Source organism: Corvus hawaiiensis, chromosome 2 (assembly GCF_020740725.1).
Source record: "Corvus hawaiiensis isolate bCorHaw1 chromosome 2, bCorHaw1.pri.cur, whole genome shotgun sequence".
NCBI lineage: Eukaryota > Metazoa > Chordata > Aves > Passeriformes > Corvidae > Corvus > Corvus hawaiiensis.
Genome location: NC_063214.1, coordinates 11,346,916 through 11,373,705, shown reverse-complemented (window position 1 = coordinate 11,373,705; position 26,790 = coordinate 11,346,916). Strand labels below are relative to the sequence as shown.

The window sequence follows — 26,790 nt, the reverse complement described above, 5'->3', positions numbered from 1 at the left end:
ATTCTGGCCTTACATGAAAGAGAAATCTTGGACTTCAATCAGCCAACACAGATCCTGACTTAGGTAAACAGAGAAGAGACACCTACCTGACTAGAGTTTTGTCAGAAGGAAGAACTAGAGTGCTTAAACCATATCCACACACACATCCTTAAACCATATCCACACTGTGACTGGCTGAAGAAAATGGTTTTGGCTGCCCTCTCAGTTTGTACAGTCTGAGTTGCCCTTTAGCCACAACCACACAGAAAGTCAGAGAGCAAGCTGGTCATACAGATGTTTCCAGCACTTATCCACACTTCCCTACTAACCTGGGGTGGAACCAGCAGGAATAGTGACTATTCAACATTATTGCCTACCCTGCAGCACTCACTACTTAAACATTTTTAATCTCTTCTTTCCTTCCTCTTTTTATTTGTTGCAGGGATGAATCTAGGTACACAAGAAGCTAAAATTAGAATAGCTAATTCTATAAAATCTAATAACTGTGAAATATCATCATCCTGAAAGCAATGGGCCAGACCTGTGGCTGCTGTGAGCTGTAAAGCTTCATTAGCATAGATGGAGCTGCGACAAATCTCAATATCCTGAGGATTTGGCCCATTTTTTGCTGATAATAAAATTTCACGACGCCTGTGGCTTTTATATGACATGGGTAGAGGTTGCCCTGAAAGTTTCATAGACTGTGAAAGAAAGGGATAGTTTTCACCAGTGACAAATCTAATGCTTGGAGAACTCTGATGTTGCTCATTCTTCAACTCTTTAAATGAGGTTTTATTTTTTTTTTTTTTGAGATTTTTCCAGTAATACAGTTATGTATAGAGAAAATAAAATTAACACTTCATTACTATTCATCATACTGCACTGGAGACAAACTTGAGAAAATATACATTATTTACGATCAGCAACCTAACATTATTTGAAATGAGCTAAAAACAATAAAATAAAAAAGTATCACTAAGCTACTTGATACGAATTAATCCAAGACATAATCTAGCAAAGTAGTTGGATGAGACATAATAGTACATTAATTAGGGAAACCTAAAACCCATCACAATTAAGATGAAAATTAGGGACAAAAATAGAGGAGCTAGAGAATCTAAAAAAATTTCTCTAGAGTAGAATTTCTCAAAACTCTTGAGTTACCAACAGTGGGAATTGAGTACTTAGAATCACAAAGATCCATGATCACTGATAAAATTTGCATAAGCGACATGTATTTTTGTAAACATAGTTAATTTTATTGCCATGGACAAATTCTAGGAAGATTTTCAGACAAATATAGAATAGTTCCAGCCAATTCTGTGCCAAGCCAAGCTTTTATGTGCCTGCAGAGAGCTATGGTAAAACAACAACACATATCAGCAGACACCACCATCTCAGTGCCAAAACTGTTAAAATCTTTGCCAAAAGGCATGTATGTGTACCCATGAAATATTAAATAGAAGTTGCAAGTGCGTGTTTCTCAGTTGGCAAGCAGATGTATAGTGTGTGTCTTTATTTAGATTTTACATGAGTATACAATGAGACACACACATCTTTCTTAAACTGATGCAAAAGATTTTAATATCAATGAGAATTTTTTAGAACCCTGTTCATAGCCTGTTGTGCTCACAATCTAAGCAAGTGGAAGATCATCAATGCTGCCATGACACTAATGACAAAAAAAAACCAAACAGAAAAGGAAGAAGCAACTCAAAGGCCTACACCTGGAAACACAATTGGAGTGTAACAACAGAACCACTGAGGTTGCCAGTGACTAGTTAAGCAGTTGTAATGACAAGCTAACATGGGCTGTCTAAGTATAATTTTTGGCCAAGGACAGATTATTGTAAAAAATGGTAATAAAAGACAATTTTAGATTCCTTTGCAATGAGCCTTCACAAAACCAATATTAGTCATACGCGCTGTATAAGCATATTTTGTACAAAGCCAATTAACCTCTTTATTTGAAAACAAGAGCTTCGTTATTGTTGAATACAGCAGCTAATCCTTTGCAGCAGATAACTTTCAGCAAGTATGAGTGGAATGAGTTGTACTTGCTATGCCCCATGTTCTGCCACAATTGAAAGATTAAATATTTAATTTGCTAAATACTGGTATATATGAAGGTTAGGAAACTTTTGGTATAGGAGAGTCAAGGCGTCATCTGAGGACATGATAAATGTTTGCACCAGGTCCATCTTTCCATTAATTTCTTTTCTTGACCAGGTCAGCTCTACAGGTAAAACCACACCCTTTTTTGGTCAGCAAATTTCAGGTTTGTTAAGGCAATAAAAGTTTCAAATTAGCATCATGATTGTATGGCTAACAAAAACACTGCTAAGACCAGCTATTTTTTTTTAATTTAAAAATGCGGCAAAGTGGCATTGACAGACAAGCTGGCTGAACCATTGTTTCAAGCATTTAAGATTAATATATTTCTCTGAGATGCTTAATACAGCATTATACATATCACAGGGACAAATACTGAATCATAGTCCTGTCTGTATCATTAGGACCACACAGATTGATGCAATGGTAATTCCTGATTCATGGCAAGACTGATGAAGCGAATTAGGAATAAATAGTACAATGAATTAGGAACAAAGAATATGACAATGTAGCCAGGAAAACCTTTCAAAATCAAATTCTTGTTATAAGAAGATTGTAAAACAGGTTATGAGGAGGCAAAACAGAGCAGCAGGTCCTCCGTTCTAGAGATGAGGTTTAAGTCAAGATCTGTTCTCTGGCAAAACCTCATTTGCAACATTTTCATCTGAAAGAAGCACCAGTTTCTGGTCTCTACACAAGAACAGAGAGATGCTGAAGAAGGCTTAACCTTTTGTTCTGCCCCAACCAGACAGCACTGCTAGACTGTGGCCTCAACAAAGTACAGGACATTAGAAGAATCTATTATCTTTCTCTAGTCAAAGAACAGAAAGCTTCTTATTACAGGTAATACATTTAATTTTGAAAACAGATCTATTTTCCTTACATGTAATTGAGTTCTGTTACAGAACACAAAACAAGGAGGGCTCACTGTCATTTGCAATGGAAAGAGGTTGATATTGAAGGACACAGACTCAAGCTCCCTTTTATTTTCAAGGGCGTAAGTTTCTTTATGAAAGGTTTCCAGAACACAAGAACCTCTCCTTTCTGCATCCATACAGGCTAAATACTGCTTTCATTGGATAAAGGTACAAGCTGAACCTAACACAGAATTTTTCCCTCTTCAAGCAGAAGTTTGAGTGAGCACCAGCTGCAGTCAGGTCTCCCATCACTTAACTCCACCTTGTTTGGATTTCTCTGCTCCCACTTTGCTGTTGAATGTGGATTTGGTTGTTTCCACCTTGTGTAAAGGGGCAGCAGGGCTTGCCCTAACCTGTGTGACCTTCTTTCAAATCCTGGGGGAAGAAAGGCAGGCTGCTGGCATTGTGCAGGTTGGGTTCAGCTGCAAGAATGGCTATGGAAGAGGAATGGCTGATTCAGCACTATTTGAAAATCATTTTGGCATGTCTTAGTAGGATGTTACTGGTGAACTAAAAGAAAGATGGTGATGTTGGAGCATAAATATAATTTTTTTCACAAGACAGGAACCATCCAATTAAAATGTAAGTCACTCATGTCAGGGACTATCAGTTTGTACATGACCAACATTACTGAAGTACTGGTTTATAAGATTACAAGATTAAATCAATAACAATAACAAAAACAAGAATAAGGAGAATAGAATAGAATAGAAGAATTGAAAGTGTTGGGGTTTTTTTAATGCTTGGAAAGAAATACATAAATTCTACATAAGTATGTCAAGCACACAAGTGCTATGATACACACTAAGATGCAAAACAATATTATATTTGATCAACTTAGACCACAAAAGGAGAAAAATGGCTTTTTCTGGAACCTGGGTGTTCAGATCATGGCAAAAATTATGTCTCTGCTTTAAAGACATAAGCAGATTGTGTAATTTGTCCATCTACATATGACTATGTCCTTTATCATTCTTGCAGCTCAACAACCATATGTCCTCCAATGGACACAGGACTTCGGCTCCCCATCTTCTGAAAACTCTGTCCATTTATACTCATGCTATATCACTGCCACCTGCTGAACATGGCATTCTACTATAGCTTTCTTAGAAATATGAGGTGAATACAGCTTCTGATGAAACCTTTCCTCTTCCTCTCACTCTCAAAAAAGTGACAGCTGGGTCAGTGACTTCACTTGGCTGCTTTAGGTATCAGTGAGGTGCTGCTCAAGCTATCTATATCAAGATCCCTGGGTTCCTATATATCCATGAGGATAAATGGAGTTTTCCTGAAGTAGATCCCAACATTAACTGAGACAGTAGATAGAAAGAATATTTGTCATATGTTAAAAGTGTAGACCTGAAAATCACCAGTGGCTTTCTTTCTTTGTAAAAAAATCTAATGTTTATCTTGTGTTGCCTCCATTTTGCAGTGGGAAAGCACAGTCTTCTATAAAACTATCATACACAAAAAGCATACTCTGTTGTATATTTTATCTCCTTGTAACTGTATATTTTAAGAAACCCTTACTGCAGCTGGACATTATTTAAATAACAAAAAAATCTAAACCTTCTAAAACAGAGAGAGATAATTGGTATCACCTTGTACTATTCATAAAAGGAGTTTCTGGAGAGGAAGTAAAACCAGGGTCATTTTCTTAAGCTCTGCTGAAAGAATGCTCCCTGTTGAAATTAACTCTTGAAATAAGCCTAAAGTAATGTTTACAGCTGCTTTACTAAAAATATGAGAAATAATGGGAACATGTGATCCCGTCTGCAGTTCCTGTCAAAATCACAATGCAAGACAGGTCTGCGGCAGATAACATTGATTAATGTTCCCATATAGCAATGACACCGTACATTTATGGACAGACTGGTGAACCTTTGCCAAAGCTCACTAAAAGCAGCTGCAAGGCAGGACTGACTTTTAACCTCCCCCATTTAATGCAGGAACTTCTTGGCATAAAAACTGTGCTAGTAGCTTACAACCTGCAGGGTTACCATTACAAAAACAGATTTGGCCAGCAGGACATCTCTATTTCCTGAATAAACTCCTGACAGACTACATGAAAGTTAAGTTATACAGGCAGATCTGGAAACTGGAAGAAGAAGCAATGAAAAGACATTAATTCTGGGGATACTCTGAAAAAGACCCCCACATTTTTGCTCAATTTTTGATGTGACAGTCTCCATTTTCACTGGTTAACACGTAATATTATTTGATATGAGAGGTAAACTCCTGCACAGTGTTCTCCATTGGTGAAAGCTGTGCATATGAACCCTTCTGTCAGCAGACAAAGTGATCTCTGAAACATGGAGTGGAGCTTTTGCTTTTCTCAGAAATATATTATGAAGGTGCAGGAGAATTGTTCTTGCTTTTTGTAGAGTCATGTATTGTTAAAGCCAGAGTGCCAAAAGTAGCTTGTCTTTGAGTCAAAAAAGGCTATTGTAGGAGAACAATGGTATTTTCCTTCTCTTTGGGGACAGGAAAACAGGGAATTCCTTAATAAGGGATGATGATTAAGGAAAGATGCTTTTTACTACTCAGAAGGCTATATTCATGTCAAATTCCATTTTCTGAATTCAGCAATATATTATTAGTGTCATTTTCTGGAACAAATGATGCTGTAAATAATTCCAGCAAGTGCACTTAATATAGATTTGCTTGCTAAGTGGCGGTGTCTCCCGCCAGGGTTAAAGGTAGAATAAAATGTTGTTTATTCCACGGGGAAAAGAAATTATGAGATTTCTTGCTTCCTCTCGTTTCTGTCTGTGAGCCATTGTGATCCCAGGTCAGAAGGTCTATCACATGCCAAAGGAGGGAATTCTTGCAGAGAGCCCTTTGTTTCTGCAGGGCCATATCAGTGGCCCATTGTGCCTTTCGTTAATGCCCCATCTCTTTGCTTCTTCTTCTGTTCCTCTTAAACAAACCCCTTCCTACTTCTGGAAAAAAGTTCTGTGCTCAGCTGTGTAATTCTGGATTACAGCCTTTCTAATAACCAAAAGTGAGGCTGTTAAAGCAGCTGGAGGCAACATGTTAGAGCTAGAAAAAAAAATGAGGTACTTCTGAGAAAAGAGCTGTATAAGACATATTACTTTTCATTCAAATCAGAGCTCCCAGAGTCCTTTAGGCCCCAATCCCACATCCACTCATACTTCACTCCAAGAAAGCCAACAGAAGCATCTCCAGGCAGCCACCTGTGAGCACATGCATGTACAGTGCCTTACTCCATCAATTTGGTAGAAGACAAAAAAAGATGGAGACAGTTTTGCTGCCTCAGCTACTGGCTGTGAAAAAAAATCACAAAAGCCAAACAGCTGCTAACTGGCTTAACTATGTGAATTACCCTCCTAAAAGATCCAGAGGATCTTTATTGGTCCAGAATCCTACCAGAACACACACTTTCTTAAAAAAGAAAAAAAAATCAACAAAGCTCCTGTGTTTTCAAATCTGAAAGCTGATAGCAATTGTTTCAATGAAGGAATGCTCATAAATGGTTTTTAATCTTTATACTGTTTGCAGGCAAATGAAATGAATATTGGTTACAGAAAAGTTAGCCCTTCCAGTTGCATGTAGAAATCATGACCTACTTTGTCTAACACACACTATTGCAGGTTTCAAATCAAAGTGTCCAAAGTCCTTTCATTTTTGGCCAAGAAGGAACTAGGCTTGCAGTATTGAGATGAGAGTGCTAACATGGGCAAAATTTCCTAAAGCTGTTCAAACTTGCAGTCACGCTAACATGCTTTCAGATCCAACACGTTTATTCTCTTAAGAATTTTTTTTTTAATTGTTGAAAACGATGAATCTGCTTCTGAAAACTGTTACTTTTCTCCTGAGAACTGGCCTGATAAATCACATCTGTAAGTGGAAATAAACAATCAACTTTCAGACAGTGACTCTGGTAGACTCCTCCCTGTCAGCAGGCCCATTTTAATCAAATACCTTCTTATCAGGTAATCCCCACACAGAAACTGTAAATGCATTTTTTACATGGAATATTTGTATGAATATTTGAATAACTGTAACTTGAAAAGTCAGTTTGATTACATGCAAATTATCATGAGACACACAAAATTGCACCTAGATCTCTACCTCTGATTTATCAACCCATCTGTTTTAGTTTCAGATGATTTGTCTTGAGAGCTCTAGAATACGTCCTCAAACATGCAAGATTAATCAGTCCTGCAGTGGACTTATGTAAATGAATTACTGTGAGGGTGTGAGGTGTGTTGTTGACTTCACTGAATCTACTCACTGGCTTGAGACTTAGTCCGAGTAAACAAACGGCAGAGTTTTTATTTATCTTCTCAGCTTTCCCATAGACCAGATGGATTCATTGTCTTCTTTTCCTTCTAATACTTTATTTAATTTTTCTCTTTTGCACCTCTTGTTTTTCTCCTTAGGATAAGTACTTGCCTTCTTAGGAGAAGTTTTTACACTCCATAACAGATTCTAACAGAGGACTTTGACCACTTTAGATAGATTTTTAGTGCATAGTGGGGGTTTCAGCTATAGCCAGTGCTCATCAATACTATTATTACATAAATACATTCAACAACATCCATGACAATTTTGGCAGACTATTAAGTGTGTTAAACATTCTGAAATTTCCAGGTCAAGAAGGTTGTTTTCTTAAAGTCAGCTTAATAAAGTGTATTTTCATTTTCCCTCTAATGAGGAATTCAGCAGCGCACAAATAAGGTTAGAAAAAAATGTGAAGAAGGCTCTTATCAGAAGTTAAATAGGTGTGGATTGAAAAAAATCTGTTTTTCCACTTTTCAACTGAAAGGACATTGCACTTACATGCAGCTATATCAAGAAGTATCTTTTCCCAGTGCCACAACAGCAGAATGTTTTTCCTCAAGGAAGAGCTACGAGGATGCACCTATGACTAGAATGGCTATTGACACAGAATTAAGGGCATTACCATGATTTGGAATCATTTCTATTCTTCCATTATCAATAGGATTTAACTTCTGGGATTTTTTTTCTCCCTAAACTGATGGCGCTGCTGCTCAAAATAGACCTTCTATACAACTTACAACTGGAAAGTACAGGTGGCACTGTTTGGCTGGCATGTAAAGCTCAACCAATTGTTTTCAGTTTGATTCACACTGGGCGTGCCTTACTTCTCCCTAAAAGAAAAAAATAAAAATGCCCATTTTCAGAAGGAAAGGAGCTGTGAATAATCCACGTTTTATATAAGCATTGCTAGTAAGCAGAGCAGAATAAAGATGCCTTCATTTCACTAACAATTACGAAAAGATATCAGACAATGACCTTTAGAAATGCTTCAGTGACCACTGTGTCAAGCTGTAAGTCCTAAATGGGAATTTGTCAGATAAGCTTTGACTTCACTTTCACTTGTATGCCCAATTTTGCCCCATTCATGTTAACATGATTTCTACTGATGACTTTAAATTAAAGGAAAGAACAGAGCCTGATCTGGAATAGGCTCAAAGAAATTAATAGACAGCTATATGTACAGTGGATAACTGGATTTAGCTGTGTATTTTCACTTCCTGGTTTCTTGATTTTCCAAGGACATCCTTTAGCATTTGATGTTGGTGCCAATTAGAGAGAAGGTGGAGGTAGAATTTATAGCACTGCCATTGACAAAACTCTTGCTGAAGCACATGGGAAATACGTGCATGAATTTGGCTGAATATCAGCAGGGTAGAAAAGAGCCAACTGACTGATTCTTTTCAGTCTGTAGATGGACTAATAATCTCAAGAAAGCAGTGGGAGAGAAATGTCTCTTTGTTAGGACTTAAAAATAAAGTTTGTATGTGAACTTCTTATAACAACAGCCCTCATAAGATTCAACAATACAAATCCATAACATTCTCCTGCCATCCAAGGTCATGTTAACCTTCTTGAAGAAGAAGCCAAGAACTCCTTAAGTTAATCATCCTCTATATTGAAGCTGGTGCTTATTTGATTCTGAGCTTTTGCTCAAGACGGAACAAGCATGTGAAAAATTGGTGAAATGCAAGATTTCATTTACACAAGGTCAAAGTGACCCAGATTTCAAGTGAGGTCCAAAGCATTATTGGTCCCGCACACAAGAAAAGTTCTGTGCACAGCTCATTTAATATTTAAGAGGTTTGCATAAGAGTATGTAAAAGAGCATTTTCTTCTCGCTCTGCCAAGAAAGGTCAAATAACTGTTAATACTAGATAAACCTCGTGTGAGTTCTAGTCCCCAGAGTAACTTGGATTATGCCTAGTATTCTCAACACACAACAGTTTATTCAAGCAGGAAATCCATAGGAAGGGGCTACATCTACCACAGATCCAAGCTGATCAGCTCTGAGGGCTCTGGTTGTGCCTGCTGAGGGTTTGGGCCCACAGTTTGCCAAGACAAGTAAGTGTAATGAGAACAGACAATTTATATTGACTGTGAGACTGGTAAAAAGCTTTTGAGCATTGAGCTTTGGCTGTGATGGAGCTCAAAAATACAGGCAATTTTATTAAAAAGGAGTCACATTTTGAGTTTAATGACTTTATGACAATATAAATCTATTGTCATTGTGGTGTTAATATCTCACTGACTCAGACCTAAACAACCAGCGTTTGAATTGGTGAAAAAGTTACTGGCTTGAAAATTAATGATTAATTTTTTATTAAGTTTGGGAGAATGAGAACAGTGAAGTCAATAGCTCTAGCAAACAGCATGATTTCCATATCACATTTAATTACACATGAGTTATTTAATATTATTATTTTTAAAAAGCACACATTAAACCTCTCATAAATATTTTAGCAGTTGTTATTTGCTGCAGGACTTTTTTTCTTCATATTTTCCTTCTGTCCTACCTGTTGATGTGTTAATAGACAGCTCAGGGACATGGATGTTGAAGACACATGGCCAGTATGAGATGAGCAGCATAACTGGTGACTGTGACAGGCAGAATCAGATTTGAGGTGATCTTTTTGTAGAGTGTTACACTACATTGAAGCAGTTACTCACTTTTAGTGAGCAACTTCTAAATGTTTGTCAGCTACTGCAACTGAAAGGGGAACACAAAAGTTGTGACAAGTGGTGATATTTTTCCTTTAAGTATTTCCATAAGTTAGAGAGAGGGAGTTGAGAAATCTTTAATGTAGAGGTCTCCTAGTATATATTGGTCATCTGCTGACTTTTCCTTGTGCTGAAGGTCAGAAAGTTTGAAATTCCAATTCAGAGGAAGGGCTGTATCGTGCCCTGAAGACAGATTCCTCACCGGGGAGGCAGGGTTCCTGCCCCATTTCTGCCACACAAGAGCCCAACTCTTTCCATCCGTTAACCCAAGTGCAAAAGAGACTCTGCTGCAGCCCATTCCCAATCTTCCACCACTCTGGCAAGACCAGAAGCAGCTCTTGTACTCAGGGAGAGTACAGGCTCAGCAGAGGTACCTATCTCTTCATCTGCTCAGTCAGTTCATGAGCTTTCACTCACAGCAGCCTGCGGACAGGCCAGGAATTCTACATCATTTGTCTGTAAATCCAGGGCTTGTCTTACAACCACAAGCCGTTGCATTATTTATAAAAGCATACTGCTCTCTGCCTTTTAAATACAACCCGTCCTAGTCTGAGCACCTCTTTAAATTGAATATTGTCTTATGCACCTTGATTGTGTGCGGAAATATACTGCTTCAAGGTAAAAGGAGAGGAGTTGAATTATCATCCTGAAGGCTGTTTGTACACTTCCATGATCCACCCACTCATCTTACCTTGAGGGCGATGTGAATTGCATGGGCTGGTCAAGAACAGAGCAAAGCAGTCAAGTACTGACTGACAAGGTTGCCCCTCCTAAGTGCTGGCTCTGAGCTCTGATCTCTGAGCACTATTGATACTCGGCAGTGAAGCAGAACTGCTGACGTTCCTGCTGGGCTCCACACAGAAACCTGAACATCATCACTGCATTCACAAATTGGAGCCAGAGTTCAAGGAAGAAAATTTAAAGCAGGAATTTTCATCTTAAATGAAAGATGTTTTCACTCTGACTCCTTTTCAGTACCATTCTGAAACACGCACCTAACTTTAAACATTAAAACCCTATTGTGTACTGGAAGGCTAGAAGTCAGCTGTGTGATTGAACTTAGCTTGCTGAACTTAGGCCTAGATCAGGAGAGAAACCTCTAAAGCACTTCTCTTTATTAAAAATATATTTCTACCGAGAGTTGGTATGTTCCAGACATGGCTGCAGACCACATTTCTTAAAAGTTTCCTCACAGTCTCAGTCTTCCTATTTATACTGTAAACCATTGGTTATCAAACCAGATTTAAATTGTGTGCATATAGAAAACTCCATTACAAAGAGAATTGTCACAATTGGCCTGGCCATTCTTACTTTATTACAGAAGAAAACCAAACATACACACATGTGTATCTACATATCTGTATGCATTTCATTTATAAGAAACAAGGGGTAAATTCCTGGCACTTGGAAAATAATTACCTTCCCATGTATTTCAGGAGGGCAGGTTTTCTCATATTTCTCATCAGCAGTTTGATCTCTTACCTGATTTCCCTCTGAATGTGGTTTAAACTTTACCCAGTTCTTTTTTCCCCCCTACTTCTTGTTTTATAAATGTGAAAACATAATTAATTAACTGTGATTCTAAAAAGAAAAACTCTACATTTACACAGCCACAGTTTTTTACCTTCATCTACTGGAAATGTGTCTTTATAAATTTTAAAACTAGAGTAGAGTATTAGCCATAAATAAAATAGCTATTTTTCATGAATCCTCTTAGGTACACTTGAAACTTAAAGTAAAAATAAAATAATCTACAAAAGTAAATTTGAAATACTTAGGTAGAAAGAAAAAAAAAAAAGAACAAAAAGAGAAGGGAAAATCTGCAAAAAGTGAGTGTTAAAAATGTTGCTGCTCTTAGAACTTGCTTGTGAGAATAATAACATTGCACGGAGCAAGCCACAGATGGGCACGTGGTGGGCATGTCTCTGTAAGGATTCTCACCATTGTCAAATGCTGCTGCTGCTGCTGATATAAAAGGGGGCAAATCAGAGATGGAGGAACCACAGACTGTATATTAAATGTAATGTTTTAAAAGAAATTGAGTGAGATGCATTCTTAGCAGCCTAGTTCACGTTATAGAGACCTTTGTGTAAATTTTCTTGCTTTTCCACTGAATACTTCTCCCAACAACATGAGGTATATGTGGAATAGGAGTGGAGGGCTGAGTCAAGTTCATTGGAAATGGGGTAATAAAGAAACAAAAATATTATACCTGGGTAGGTACAATGGAAAATGAAATCAGCACTGGAAGCATTTTCCTGTAAAGGGGAGGCTGTCAAAGGGTTGACCATCACTGGAAAATCATCCTTTCTCTCTAGTACTGCTTCACAAAGGCAAAGTACCATCCAAACTTATGTGGGATACCTATGTATGTCATCTGTGTGACATGCAGGTGGATATATGGAAGTACTGCTGAAGACATGCAAATCCTTAGACCTTTTGAAAGCTCTAGTTTAGATGTGGGCAGAGAGATGACCCTTGGCTCCCACAACCCTCTGAAATCACATTCTGACTCCAGGGTGGACAGATCGCCACCCTCGGCTGCTAAATTAATTGAGCCAAAAATTGAGGGAGAGGGACCCACACTTCACCCATTCTACATGCATGAAAGATCAGGAAGTGGGGGGGAGGAAGGGGGAGGCTTCCTGATCTGCCAACTAGACCACTCTGTGAACACTTTCAAACAACACACCTTCAAATCCTTGTCTAGACACGGCCTTATGCAAGCGAGAGATAAGAATCAGCCCCTGAATGGGTGTTTTGTTATATAACCACCCATGAGGCACAGAGTTAAACATTTGCAGTAGTTTGTAACATTCCTAAAGCATTACGTTTGCAGCAAAGTGGATTATCTTGTCTCATTTTTCTCTGATGAACAATCAGTTTCGATCTTGACACATAAATTTATTATGCTTAGGTTAGACAAACTGAGCCTTAATAAGCTGCAGTTAAAAACCTCACTTTGTGTTTGTGGAGAGAAAACTCAGCTCTAAGGTTGCCTGACAGGGGTATGAAAATGAAATCAGGCTTCTCTACCCTCGTCCAGCTCAGGTTGGATGCCTATATACCAAAGATGTGATTTTGTTTTTTATAGGTTTTGCTAGATATTTGATTGCTTTGTTGGAACAGCTCCACAGTATCTGACTGAGCTGACCTCCAGATGTATCTCCTCCGGGGCATTATGTTCTGTTTCACATTATCAGCTGCACGCTCCAAAGGTTAGGTTGTGAGAGCTTGGGTGGGGCTTTTAACTCCTTCTTCCATCCCAGCAATCCTGACATGCCCATTCTCCTGTTCTCCCGTGGTTAATTCTACCCAACAGTGGAAGAAACACAATACAAACTCAGCTTGATTTAATAATTGCAGTCATGATTTATGTGCAAGGGTGTCACTTCATTGAACATTGATTTGATAGATAATGGAAAGCATGTGCCTGGCTTATTTGGAAAGTTTATTTGACACTACAGATTCTTGAAGGAATGTGCAGAAACTTTTAAATATATGGAACAAACTCACCTGGTGTAAATCAGGTGTCTGAATTGACAAGAGCAGTAATGGGTAAGGCAGTAATTAGTATGCATAACTATTTCAAGGTGAGTAAAGTAATACAGTTCCAGCGCCCGGAGTGTCATTGATTTACGCCAGCTGAGGATATGGCCCGTAGAACTGACAAGATATGGCTATGCCTACTAATTACTGAAGCTGCTAATGTATTTCAGCTGCTACTAACTGGTTTTATGTCACTGGAAAATTACAGAAGGTGCTAGCTCTTGCAGATCAGGCACCTACGTGTTTGTGCAGTTTTTTTGGTTAAATGGCCAGAAAAGTGAGGCTGTGTTTTTGTAGAAACTGTTCTCAGTAACGTTAAACCCTGCTTGACATGCTGATCAGACCTCTCACTAATTTGGGGACCCTCTTTACAGTTTGCACTGTCCTCTTCCCAGATTGAGGCAGGATGAAAAGCTGACTTTTTGGTTAGCCTTCGGGCAGAGTGTGGTGATGCATTTAGGATGCTTTCGATGCTGTTACAATTTCAGGTGGCCACTCAGGGCGAAGCAGCTGGTGAGTACAGAAAACTTCCATACTTGGTATTTGCTGTGGTTTATAAGTAGCAAGAGCTGAAAATGTGTGGGAAGTGCTTTAAACTCAATGGGCTCAGACAGATTCTAATTTATGTAGAGGGTATTGAGGGTTATACTGCATGCCATATTTTGTCCTGTCAGATTTATGTCTCAGATCACTTCAGTCACAGGTATGTCTTTCCAGGGTTTCAAATCATCACTGAAGGTAAAAGCCCTCACAGACATGAAGACACCAAAGTCCTTCACAGCATGGCCATAGGGTAAATGAGCATTCTTTCCCAGCTTTTGTTTTGTTCAATTCAAGGCCTGTGAGTGTTTTGAAATGCAAGTGGGTTTTTTTATTCCTGGATCAAGTTTCTTTGGAACATCATTGGTAACTCTTGGCATAATTGCCAGTGGGACTTGACCATGCAAGAACATTTAGAAGGATTCTTAAGACTGAGGTCTCTGCCTTGGCTTTACTGCCACTGACACAATAACAGTGAAGCTCCCTCAAAATATTCAGCTCTAACTAATACATTTTTCATATATTGGCGTGCTCAGCATACACAATATTGTGGGAAAATAACTAAATCTTTGTTTTTACTTCCCTGAGAGGAAGGTCCCTTTGTAGTTTTGGGCTGGAAGACAAACAAATGAGTCCAAGACTGTTCACGTTCACAGAGCAACTTTTATTTACATAGTCAGTAACCCCAGAAAATAGATGGTTACAGAAACATGTGGGCAACTCCTTCATCCTCCACTCCCAGTTCAGTGCCAGTGCATGAAAGCCACATTAACTCTAAAGCTTAGTGTAGTTCATGTGGTAAGAATTAGACAGGAAAATTCCCCTTGCAGAAATAGTTACAAATCTAGCAGTTGCTGTGCTCAAGGCTAAAGTTCCTGTCCACAAGCTAACAACAACAAAAAGTGAACATCTCTGCACCTTCTTGTGACCTGTGCTAGAAAAGTATAAATGGAGAGATGAGCTAATGAGGTGGTGATATTTTCTTGCTTTCATAGTCCAAACCAAAACCTAATTTTAATTGTGACAAGTATCTTTGTGCTAATACTTCTTTTTCTTCCAATTGACAGGCTCTGTTTTGTTATAATGTTAATCCATTTTGACAATACAGACAGGATGTCTTCATAAAAACAGACCTTAACAAGGCTTTCTGTTGACCTTTACCATATAGCTACGTTATTTTCATAATTTACCTTGATTATCCTCACTTCAGCTATGAAGTACTTTAGAAAAAAATTCAACTAAAACCAAATCGGCCAATAAAAAAACCATCTGATTTAAGATGCTTCTTGATCCGATGTTTTGAGTTTTAATTTACTAAGTTGGTTGCAGTTTACTTGTCTTAATATTATTCAATACTGCTGTGCATGCTTTTACTAACACAACTGCTAATAAATCATTATGAGAGGAGAAGAAAAAGTATTATTTGGTATTAAGCCAGGCTGCTTTTTTTATCAATTTCTCTATCTTCTTTGGAGTTCTTTAACCACAGGGTTGGCTCTGGCAACACTGAAGTACCTAAACTTTAAATAACAGATCTTGCCCAAGCCATTGCACTTGTCCATTAGATCTCTTACATTTTCCTTATTCTTATATAGAAAAGAAATATATTTAGGCTGGTTCTTCATTGTCTACACTCTGAGTAGTCATTATGCCCATGCAAGAAAAGCACAACACGAAAGGAAAAAAAAATCTGATTGATAGCACAATGGATTTATTTTGAACTCATAACAATAATTACACAAGGTGATGAGTGATGAAGACTCCAGCTCATTATTGCTAAGAAGCAGATCTCTTTTAGCTAATACTGCACATCACAGGTATAAAGGCCCTGGTTTATTACAGTGATTATTATTAGTCCAGTTGCCAATCCAAAGATCATATTTGATTGTCCCATGTGCAGCACAGTACTAATCTATTTCCCTTCTTCATTCTTCCTCTATGCTTGTATAGACAGGTACATTAATCTGCTCTGCCAAGAGTGATCTTTTTATCTATGCAGAATTAAAATGATTCTCCCCTCTTATCTGCATCTTCCTGTATGCAGAGGACAAACCAAAAATGTTTCCTCACCCCATGTTTTTGTCAGTTCTCTGCTTGGAGGGTGATCAGATCATTTTTAATTGCATACTGAGCAACAACTATCTGACATTTGCGTTTGAGTGACTAAGACCTGAATTTTGTTGACAGTATTAATATGCTCTTCTGTTTAATGTCTATCAATTTTTAGGAGTTTAATCAGATTAACACTTTGCTGAGGACTCCCAGGAATATGTCATTCTGACAATACTAAACGTTTGTCATTCACCAGATAACACCAAGCTAAATTCCTTCACCTGGAAGATACTGTATGCATCACATCCCAGTGTATCCTGGGAAGGAAAGTAGCAGTGCAAATAGACCCAGTGCTTAGCTAAGAAGTTTCAAAAGACAGGATGATGCAAGCAAAAAACATGCTGGCAAGAAAAAAGGGCAGTCCCACTCATCCCCTTCCCTTTCCTCGGGCACTGCTCTTATCTCCTGTCAAACAGACTAAGCACAGTAAAATGGCCAAGTGAATCATCTTCTGGGGGCCTAGTGACCTCACAGGAGGAATTTCACCATCATCTCTTTGGAAGGCAGGATCAAGCCTGTAGGGCAACTCCGAAGTAATTTATCTGTGGGAGGAAGAATCTAAACTTATATGATCCTCAGCTTGGCTGGAGGGACAGGTTTTCATGCAAAATTTTCATGAAATTGAAAGCAGCATAAAATTTTCTTTTGACAGTGTTTGGCTGTTTGATTCATTTTTGAGAGTTACCTAGGGCTCTAACTCATAGAGAGAAATGAATGAAGAGGATCTCATCTGCTTGTCAGCCCATGAGTCAGCATGATGAGAAGATGCAAGGTGTGACCCAAGTGCATTTTTGGGTGACATGTTAAAGCAAAGCTCTGACCACCTTGTTCATTAAAGAGCCCACTGCAGTAATTATATCTGTAAAGTGTGTTAACTCTGGTAGCCTGGCCAGATGCCAAGCTTAAAAATTATGTTCTCCCATCTTTGTTTCAAGTGGATACTATAGTCTTCATTTCCTCTCTGAAACAGCTCTCTTTTTCTAAGCTGCTAAATCCTTCCTGTGTTTCACCACAAAGTTTCAGCACTGTAATAGATTAAACAATCATTATATGGTTTCTGTATCAACTTGTAAAGCAAGGGAGTATTTCAGAAGATGAAAGGCAATATGAAAATGTAAACTACTAATACTTTTGGGCCTGCTCACTGCAATACAAAATTTGGCCAGTGGCAAAAAGTAGTCAGCCGAGAGAGAGTTGAGTGGCTCCATTAACCATTGATGTGCAACATTTCTCCCAGCATGTTTAGTGTCATGAATGCCTAAGTTTGACCTAAAAATCAGATCTTTATGTACGTTGTGGTACTGGCTCAGCTTTCTTTTTCAAGTCAGATTCTCATCAGATTTATGCTGCAAGCAGTTACAAGTTCTGCTTGAGAGACACTTGTGTTAAGATCAAAAAAAAGGTAGTACTTGGGCTTTTTGTACGTGCTTGGTTGCCTGTGTGGGCTCAATGCAGGAGAGTAATTTCATAAAGGACACAAACAAGCCATCGGTGTTAAAGTTCTCCCCTGTTTGATGCCAATGCTGGGTGTTTAGAGAGAGAACATAATAGAAGGGCACACCTGTAGCAGTATTTCCCCTGGTCGTACCTCCTGAGATTCTCCCTCTACAGGGCTGCACACAAAGAAACAAGGCACAGAACTGTGGCGTGAAGGAATGATCTACAGATGTAGCTGATGCTGAAAATGCAATTTGCATAATATGGTAATGTATGCATTATAGTTCCAACTACATACATGATCAAAGCATCCATTGTAAATGATAATGCAAATTAATTTTAGGCTCATTATTATTAATTGAACCTGAATAGAAATCAGATTCAGTAAAAATAGAATAAAGAAACAAACGGAAACTATGTAGGGAAACAGTCATCAATGCGATTATTCTCCCTCACTCATAGTTAGGCACGTGCTCCTTCTGCCTGTGTTGCTCCTTCTGCCTTCTCTGGTACGATTTCAGATAGAAATTCTCCTTTATTCTGCAGTTCATTCTCTTGGTTTCTCTTCTGATGTTCGTGTCACTCTCTCAGCACACTTTGTTAAATGTATTATTAAGGTCTGCATGGTCTAAGAGGTTGCCATTACCCTAAGCTTTTTTCATTCCTTTTCCAAATTAAATCAAGTTTGGGCTTGAATAATGTTGATAGGGACATTTGCGTAAACTAAGTTTGTTACTGCAGTAATGGGGTTGTTTTTGTGAATTAATGGGTCATTTGTTTTTAAAAACAGAACACCAGCATGTTCCTGATGTTCCTGCCCCTTCTAATAACACTGTAATGGTGATCTTTTGTCCTGTTGTAATGGTTTCTTGTTTCTGTGGTGCCTGGAGATAAAAGAAGGCTAAAACTCTAGGATCTAGCCATTATCCAGAACTGAAGTTCCTGTCCTAAAGTGGTTTCATAATCATTTAATCATGTAATGTAATTAAATCCTGATTTTTTGCTAAATATTTAAATCTGGTGAGACTACATTGTTTTTCTAGACAGTACTGGAGTGCGATTTTCAATGATTACAAAATTATTTAGCATTGATAGCTCTCAACTATAAGAAGAGCATGGTTAGCTTCCTGAGAATTAAAGCCACCATTAGGATATGAGCATCTTTTATTTCTCTGTGAATATCTGAACTTCATCAAAAACCTACTTTCAGCATAGGATAATGCATTGGGCAAAGACTGCATGCAGTAGTAGATGCAAAACAATATTAAATTTCTTCCTAAATTGAGGAAGCTAAAGAGGACAGATAAAGTTTGTGATGTCATTCCTAGGAACATTCCTGTCTGTCTCTCCTTAGTAAGATCTTAACAATTTCACTCTGGCATTTTAAAGGAAATGCCATTTTAAGTAATAACTAATTTTATTCATTTCCTTACTGTTATTGTTATTTTCTTTATTACAGATCTTGAGATTTATTTACATGTGGCACTGTAAGAAATGTTAATGAAACAGTATTTTTTTTTTTTTTACAGTTTATACTATATTGATATTTATAACTGTAATGACACTGTGCAGAACTTATTATCTTTATATTACTGGATGTATTAGTTAATACCCAATCACTTTCCTAAAATAATTTTTGGGAAATGTGTCGAACAGGTATTTATATCACAGTGGCTACCTCTGAACCAATAGGGTCAATATAAATATAATATATATTTTTTTTATATCTAGATTGTGTGTGTATATACATATGTATATATAATGTATATATACTTTGATCCAATATTGCCTTCATCACCTACAGAGAGCAGAGGTAGAGTGACAGCTGGAAGGCTAAAGGGAGATATTTTGTCCCTGTCCCTTGATGTCTCTTCACACTTTTACCCTGCTGTATTTCAGATGTTCTCACCCTGTTTCCCTCAAGAGAGATACACGCAAGGAAAAGCTGAAACACTTTTCCTATTGTCCAACACACAAAACATTTTTGCTGGGGAAGTCCTGGTTACCAAATGTGTCTTCAGAATGTGCAGATACTAACAGTAGTAGAGCATGCCCAGAAGATTGGCTTTGTCACCTTTATTTATGATAAATGACATTTTACTTCATGTGCACTCACTGAAATCAGCAGGGCTCAAAGCAGAGTATGCAGATATTGATTTAGAATCCTGGAACAGAATCTCTCACTCTTCCCAAATTCTACATTTTTCAGAAATGCTGGTCACTATTTTAACATCTCTAAAACTGGATATTGCAGGTGTCTCACACTGACAGCTGCAATTTTACTGTGCAGCACAGGGTGTCCACTCTCATTACGTTTCAAGACGCAGGAAATGCAACTCAATATCTGAATGCATAAGAAGGAAGGAGCCTTTTAGAGTTCAAGGTAAGTGCATTATTTTTTAAGTTTCTGGAGGAGGAGAGAGCATTTAATGGATCCTTTACTTAATTTTGAAACTTGCTTTTCATTTTTAATGTTTCCTACAGGATTCAAGAAACCTGTTGACACCAGTACATGCTGGTATATAAAAAATCAATTACAGACTTTTATACTTACATGTGCTGGCTTCCCATCCCCCAAAAGCCCACAGTAAGGAGGTTCACAAATGGGAAATGAAGAACTGCCAGGCACTTGGATCCTTATTGTGAAGATTGACTGAAGAGAAGAATCCAAAACACAAGGTGCTGCATAGAAACCTTTGAATCAGAACAGGTGGGTAACTACACAAATGATAAACAAAATAATATGGGTGTATTCACTGCACTCAAAATTAGTCTATTGCATTGTTTCCTGAGGCCATAATTTGTGTCAGATGTTCACCAGGATTCAAAATCTGACAAAATATTCATGTAGGCAACAGGAAACTCCCAAGGTATTAACCCAGGGTTTCTAAAAGTCCTACTGGAGAAGTTATATCTTCCTAAATGGTAAGGCATAAGGCAATTCCTGATCAAGGGCAAGGAGGAGATTTTTCCCCAAGAATATATGTTTATTCCTTCCTTAGTTCCTTTATACTTTCTCTAAACTTCTGCTTACTAAAGGTAGGTTGCTGGAAATCATCGACTCCTGCGGTCTGATCCAACATGGTGATTCCTATAGATCTAATCAGGATGGATATTCAATAAATAAACGAGTCTTCTTGTGACATGCAAAAGGAGGAAAGGGACAAAGCATTCCAGGTCAAGGTCAGAAAGTCCCTATGAGCTCTATTCTAGATTACTCACCGTATTTTCTATTTTTGCATGGCTTTCTCCTCCAGACTTCGACTTGCCTGATGCCTTTCTGTTTCATGGGATTTTTTCCAGATATTGACAATAGGTGTTTTGCCTTGGATGACAAGCTTGACAAACTGTAAAGTCATGTCCTACATGTTCTGGCATGCTCTCATATCCTGGTATGATCTCATTTTCAGGAATGTGATTGTGATTTCTAGCATTACAAGCTGAAATCAGGATTTGGTTATATCTGCCATATATACCATGTAAAATACTGTCTCTCTCTGAATTTCAGCTCATGCCAATACATCTTCATAGCCAATGCTGGGAAACATCACCAATTACTGTGGCTGTTTTCAGAGCACAAGAACAGAATATTTAATTTTACCAGCCTCTAAGGACAGCAAAACTGAATTTGAACTCTAGTTAAAGTTTTGCAGATTACTCCTGACCTCTCTGGGACAAAGAGATGAATGTCACTGGAGTCATGACTTTTTTCACATTCTGCTTGTCTTTGTCATTCTCCTAATAATGCAGAGGACTAGAAACAAGAGCTGGGTGGTGTTTTTTTCCTCCTGCCTGGAAATCTATTTAGATTAGTCACCAGGTTTTCCAGTCTACGGTCATTGAAGGTCATTTGGTTTATAGCTGAAATTCTCAATTGGAACCTCATCTTGTAATCAGAACTTAAAACCCAAGCAAGGTTTTGTATCTCCTCTGAAAGGGTAGGTTGTTGTATGATTAGCTTCAGAATGTTAAATGGACTGTCTGTGTAATGATGGGTAATTTTGGGGGGCTTAAATTGCCGACGAGAAGACCTGTCTTGAATAATAATACCAGGCTATTTTATAAAGAACAGTATTCTAGGCCTCTCCTAAATGCTAATTCTATTACACATTAACATTTCCTTTGCTGTAAAATGGCAAAAGGCAAGCCAGCAAGATGTAAAAATCTTGCAAAGTGCATTTTCACTTATAGACTGCTCCTAAGAGCAGGCTGTTTCCTGAAAACGTCCCTTAAATAAGCATCCACTTACAGTGGTCATCATCATACAGTCAGCATCTGCTAATAGCTGTTCCACAGCCTCGGCAAACACAGAATATTTGTTGTAATCTACAGAGTGATGGAAATACCTGTGTAATTTTTGCACTGTTTTGGTTTTTTTTTAAACTATTCTTGGCCCTAAGTATAAAGCATCAGTCACACAGTGTAGATGTACTCCTAGGGGCTGTTCATAAAGCCTGGTGTCCTGTATATTTTCTGGTTCTCTACGACTATTGGTGAGACTCTGAAAGCCCTTTTTAATTTTTTGTTGATTGATTGATTATTTTAATGTCTCTTTGGTCCATGTGCAACTCAAACACAAATATTTACATGTGTGCATGTATATATAAAATTAATTAAAACTGAAGGCTTCTTGAAGGAAACAATCCACCCCTGCCATGATATTGTTATTGGGGATAGTATATTTAGCTTTGTTAGGGGAAACAAATTTTTGGCCAACATCTCCTGATGTACAAGTTGACCTTTGATTTCTTCATTTTTATTACACTTTAGGTTCCCAGTTTCAGAGGCTAACCCAGCACCCATATGGATGGCTTTAGCATGTTCCACCTCTCTTTTTGCCCCAGTTGCTGCCTCCCTTTCTGTGTTTCCACACAGTTGACATCCATGCAGCTGCTTCGATACAAGCAGGAGGTTATCTTGCACAGGGATGGGTGTCAGGGACAGCTTGAGGAGTGTCTCCAGTTGGATATTGTCCCACAGTCCCCCAGCATCACCACCATGACGTGTGATGTCAGCTCATTGCTTGTTCCAGCAGGCATTATTGTCACTCTTACTGGCAAGCTGGGCATTTCCAGAACATCTCTGTGGGCAGATGGTGCCATCCCCAACTTGGCTCCATTTGTAAGGAGTCTGAATCACCCTTTGGACACACCTTCTTGATTCCTCTCTGGGCTTACAGGAGCTGACATCACCCAGCTCTTAATCTCTTCTCCAGAAGCACCAAACTCTAATGCCAGATTACCTTTCTCCTTTATCTTCTTCAGCCACTCCCCAAACAGAACTCCTTTTAAGTGATTACTTTCATATATTCACTTTACATGGATTTTAAAAAGTTCCATGGATTTCCAAATAGTTCACTCCAATAGATTCCAGCTCAGCAACTCCACCAGCTTCCCAGAGGTTGCAGATACAACAAACATGAATATACCCCTACTCTCCATGGTTTTTAAAATACTGGGTTCCAAATTATGCTGCTGTTGCTTCACATCTCTCTGATGCCAAGATGATGGAAAACTGCTGTAACAGAATAACTGAAAAAAACCCCCAGCCACATAATGAATCAATACCACTCAGAGCTATCTGATTTTTACAGTTGTCATTAGCCAAACTAGGCCCTGACTACTTTGGAGAACAAAAAGCAGAAAAGTTGTTAAACAATTTTCTTTTACTCAAATTCATTTCATGAGTCAGATACATCCCAAGGATCTGGGCCTACATTTCTAAATTTGCTGAGGCCAGGCTGACTTTTCCAGCTAGCTTCCTTTCTCCACAGCTGAGATCTCAGAAGAAATAAAAATCAGTGTAACTCATGTTAAAAGGGCACCTTTTAACTCTATGTACCCAGCCCCATCAGCCTCCTGCCTCTCTCAGGCTGGCAACCAAATACCAGCATGTTGGAGAATGCATTTACTTTTTGATGAAGTACAGACCTTAAAAAGCTAAGCTGGATACAAAGTTCATGACAGACAGCAAGGGCTTTTGCAGACAGAAAAGTGCAGCTGCAAAAAGAGCCTGCTCACAATGAATTGCAGGAAGGCCATGGTTTGAGATATTTTACTTCTTAATAGCATAGGGTGGGAGTCTCCTGGATGTATGTGGACACCACACTGGCTCCAGGGGTCGTGTCTCCAGCAATAGTGTAGGTGGCTGTGGGCTCCCTTCTAGCACACGATTTAGTTGATGTTCCTGAACCTAATGAATTTTGGCGGCGGGAATGATAATAGCAGACAATTGTTTGTCTCCAGTTGCTAAATTTTGTTAGAGAGTTAAAATAAACCTGTCTGTTTGACTAGTCTCATGTGCAACAAAACAAAAATAAGCCTTCACAAAGAATCATTTTCAAGCGCCATTTTACTTTTTGTCTTAGGCTTGCAAATGCCTTTCATGTTTTCTGATATGTCAGATATCATAATGCAAAATAAATAACCAAGTGAAACACACAGACATATTCTCTGGGTGGCTTGTGATGTAGAAAAAAGAGCCTTCTGCTGCTTCCCTTACCTCCTTCCTGGTCTTTCTTTTTTTTCTTTCTAAGGCTTGCAATAGATGCCTCTTTGTAGCATGTACATGAAACTGATGTTATTTTAATACTGTACTGTTTCACAGCATTTTAGAGCCCAGTCACAGCTCAGGACCCCCTCTGAGTTAGACATCGTGCAGACAGAACAAAGTCAGCCCTGGCTCTGAGGAGAGCCCATCTCACACTGCACCTCCCATGGCCACAGGAGACTCACATTGTAAATGCTGATGCATTCAACACATCTGCCACACATGCAGATCGTGGAGACAGTGACATTGCCTGAGATGCTGGGGGGTTTGCAGCAATGCCTATTGGTTGCTAAATACATCATTCAAATTGAGCCACTTTTTAAAAAAAGCTTAAACCTGGAGTTTGCCATGCAAATTCAGCTTTGGAGGAACATGGGACTGGAGCAGGACTTGGTAGGTCAAATATTTAAAAGTCCTCCAGTCATGTAGGAACTCAGAGCCTCAATTTCAGAAGTGAAATTGGAATTTAATTTCTAGGAACAAAGAACTTAGGACATTTTTGCAAGGAGGGATAGGCTCCCATTTCACTTTTCAAAATATTACTCCTTCTGTTTAAAAAATACCCTCCCACATACAGACCCATCCCTGACACTCCAGAACAGACAGAAAACAGCAATAACTCTCTGCTGATTAGACCAGCACAGTACCTGCCCACTAACAACAGCCAGACAAGAAAAATCCCTGTTATGGTCCTGCAACAGGACCTTTCTTCCTTTGTCAGTAAGTGAATCACAAGTACATTTTACTGCAGCCAAATTAAAACCAAAATCCTACCCTCCTTTGGTCCCTATCTCTTTCACTGTAGCTTGACTTTACATTGAAGCCATCAAATAAAACTTCAAAATAGCATAGGACCAATGACTATTTAGCATCAGCTTGCACTTTTCCATAAAAGCAAACCTGCTTCTGCTAGAAATAGCTACAGGCATTTGACTCATTAAATTTTTGTTTGAATGATTGAATTAATGTTTGAATGATTGAAATAAAATGTTATTTCTAAGTTATACCCCACCCCCCCCCCCCCCAAAAAAAAAAAATCTATTCAAGCTCTCAAGCTCTTCCCAAAAACAAAGCAGACTTTCTATCTTTTAGAGTGGGGATCATAGCTAAAGGCTGTTATTTCTTTTTTTCTATGAAGTTATTTGGGCAATTAAATATATTTGGAAACGGTTTTTTTTTTCTCCTAGAAAACTAATAATTGTGTCCCTCAAAATAATAGTAACAGAGTGGAGTAATTCATTCTAGAAAGATAAATAAAATTGTTCTCTGCCTTACACTTCTTTTGTTTTGACCTGTAGGTCAAAATAGGATAATGTTTCTTGTTAATAGAAACAGCTCTGTAAGGGGAAACATGTTGACAGTAGCTTCAAAACAGTTTCAAACAATGAATGATCCAACATCCTTGCTTAAAATCCCTCACAGAAATCTCTAACTTCCAGGACTGTAACCTTCCAAGGTCTGCTCCCAAGGCTGGTCTCCATGCCCAGCTGATGTTGGGTTTGCCCTGGTCTTCACTGCTGGACTGTGCCCCCTGTTCTGTAGGTGATGCTGTCCAGGGAGATTCCTGGCACCAGTAAAACACCCCTGAGCTGCTGCATGTTATGTTTTTCAAAATTATCTGCTGGTTCATTAAAACACAGTGAAAAATTCTATACTTTCAAAAAGTCAATGGGGGCAGCTGCAGGGGCATGATTTCTCTTGGACAGAGTAAAACCACTGGGACCCTGGCCCATATCTAGACTTTTAAACAGTAAAAAAAGAGCAATATTTTGCTGATTTCTTGCAGCTGAGGGACTTTCTGTAGATTTTTGGAGGGGCTCAAACTACTCTTACTAAATACTTGTCACATTGATAGACACAGGTTATGCTCTGCATCGTGGGATTGGTCGGTGTTTTGCCACTAACTGGAATATTTCACATGTGATAAAAGTTGGAGCCACGGAGAATCCTGCTGCATGAGAAGCATATCGTGGTGGCCATAGCTGGGAGAAATTTGGCTTAGCTCCCTTGACTGCATAAATGTAAAGTCCACTTACACTAGCTGTGTGTCTGGCCTTAGAATTTGATTTATCGTTCGATCCCTTAGCCGAGGTCAAAACTATCACGCATGTATCTAACTGAATGTGCAGAACAGCTGACATGGAAAGAGAAAATATGTTTAAAAAAAATAATTAAAAGTATTTCAGAAAGCTACAAGATCATTCCTAGCTATTTTTAGAGTGCTCATGACAAATTTCTGATACACTAACCACCTGTGAGGGCAGTGCTAGCTCCTTCCAGTGAGAAGGGCTTCCACTTGGTCTTCATCTTTACAGCCAAAGTTTTCAAGGACATGGCTTGTTGCTTAATTCATTTGATCCTATTGGCTAGCTGTCAACAAAAGTGTCAATCCTGTATTTGTAACGTCATAAACTTCCAAGTATGATGTTGTAAACTGAGGACCATGACTTTGACTTAAGGGCAGGAGCAGATGGCCGAGGCACGCACTTATGAGCTTGTTTTCAGGAATCGAGACCTTGCAATCATAACACTAAAAAGTTACTTCACTGGGAAAGAAGGCAAGAAATCA

At 38.6% G+C, this 26,790-nt stretch overlaps 1 long non-coding RNA gene across 1 annotated transcript in view; it reads left to right on the top strand.

The window, feature by feature from the left end:
• LOC125336118 overlaps positions 1-25,120 on the top strand; it is a 55,195-nt gene extending 30,075 nt beyond the window's left edge. The window contains exons 3-5 of the long non-coding RNA XR_007207651.1: positions 19,927-20,055; positions 20,157-20,382; positions 21,181-25,120. This is a non-coding gene — a long non-coding RNA (uncharacterized LOC125336118). The remainder of the gene's footprint in view (positions 1-19,926; positions 20,056-20,156; positions 20,383-21,180) is intronic.
• The last annotated feature ends 1,670 nt before the right edge of the window (positions 25,121-26,790 follow it).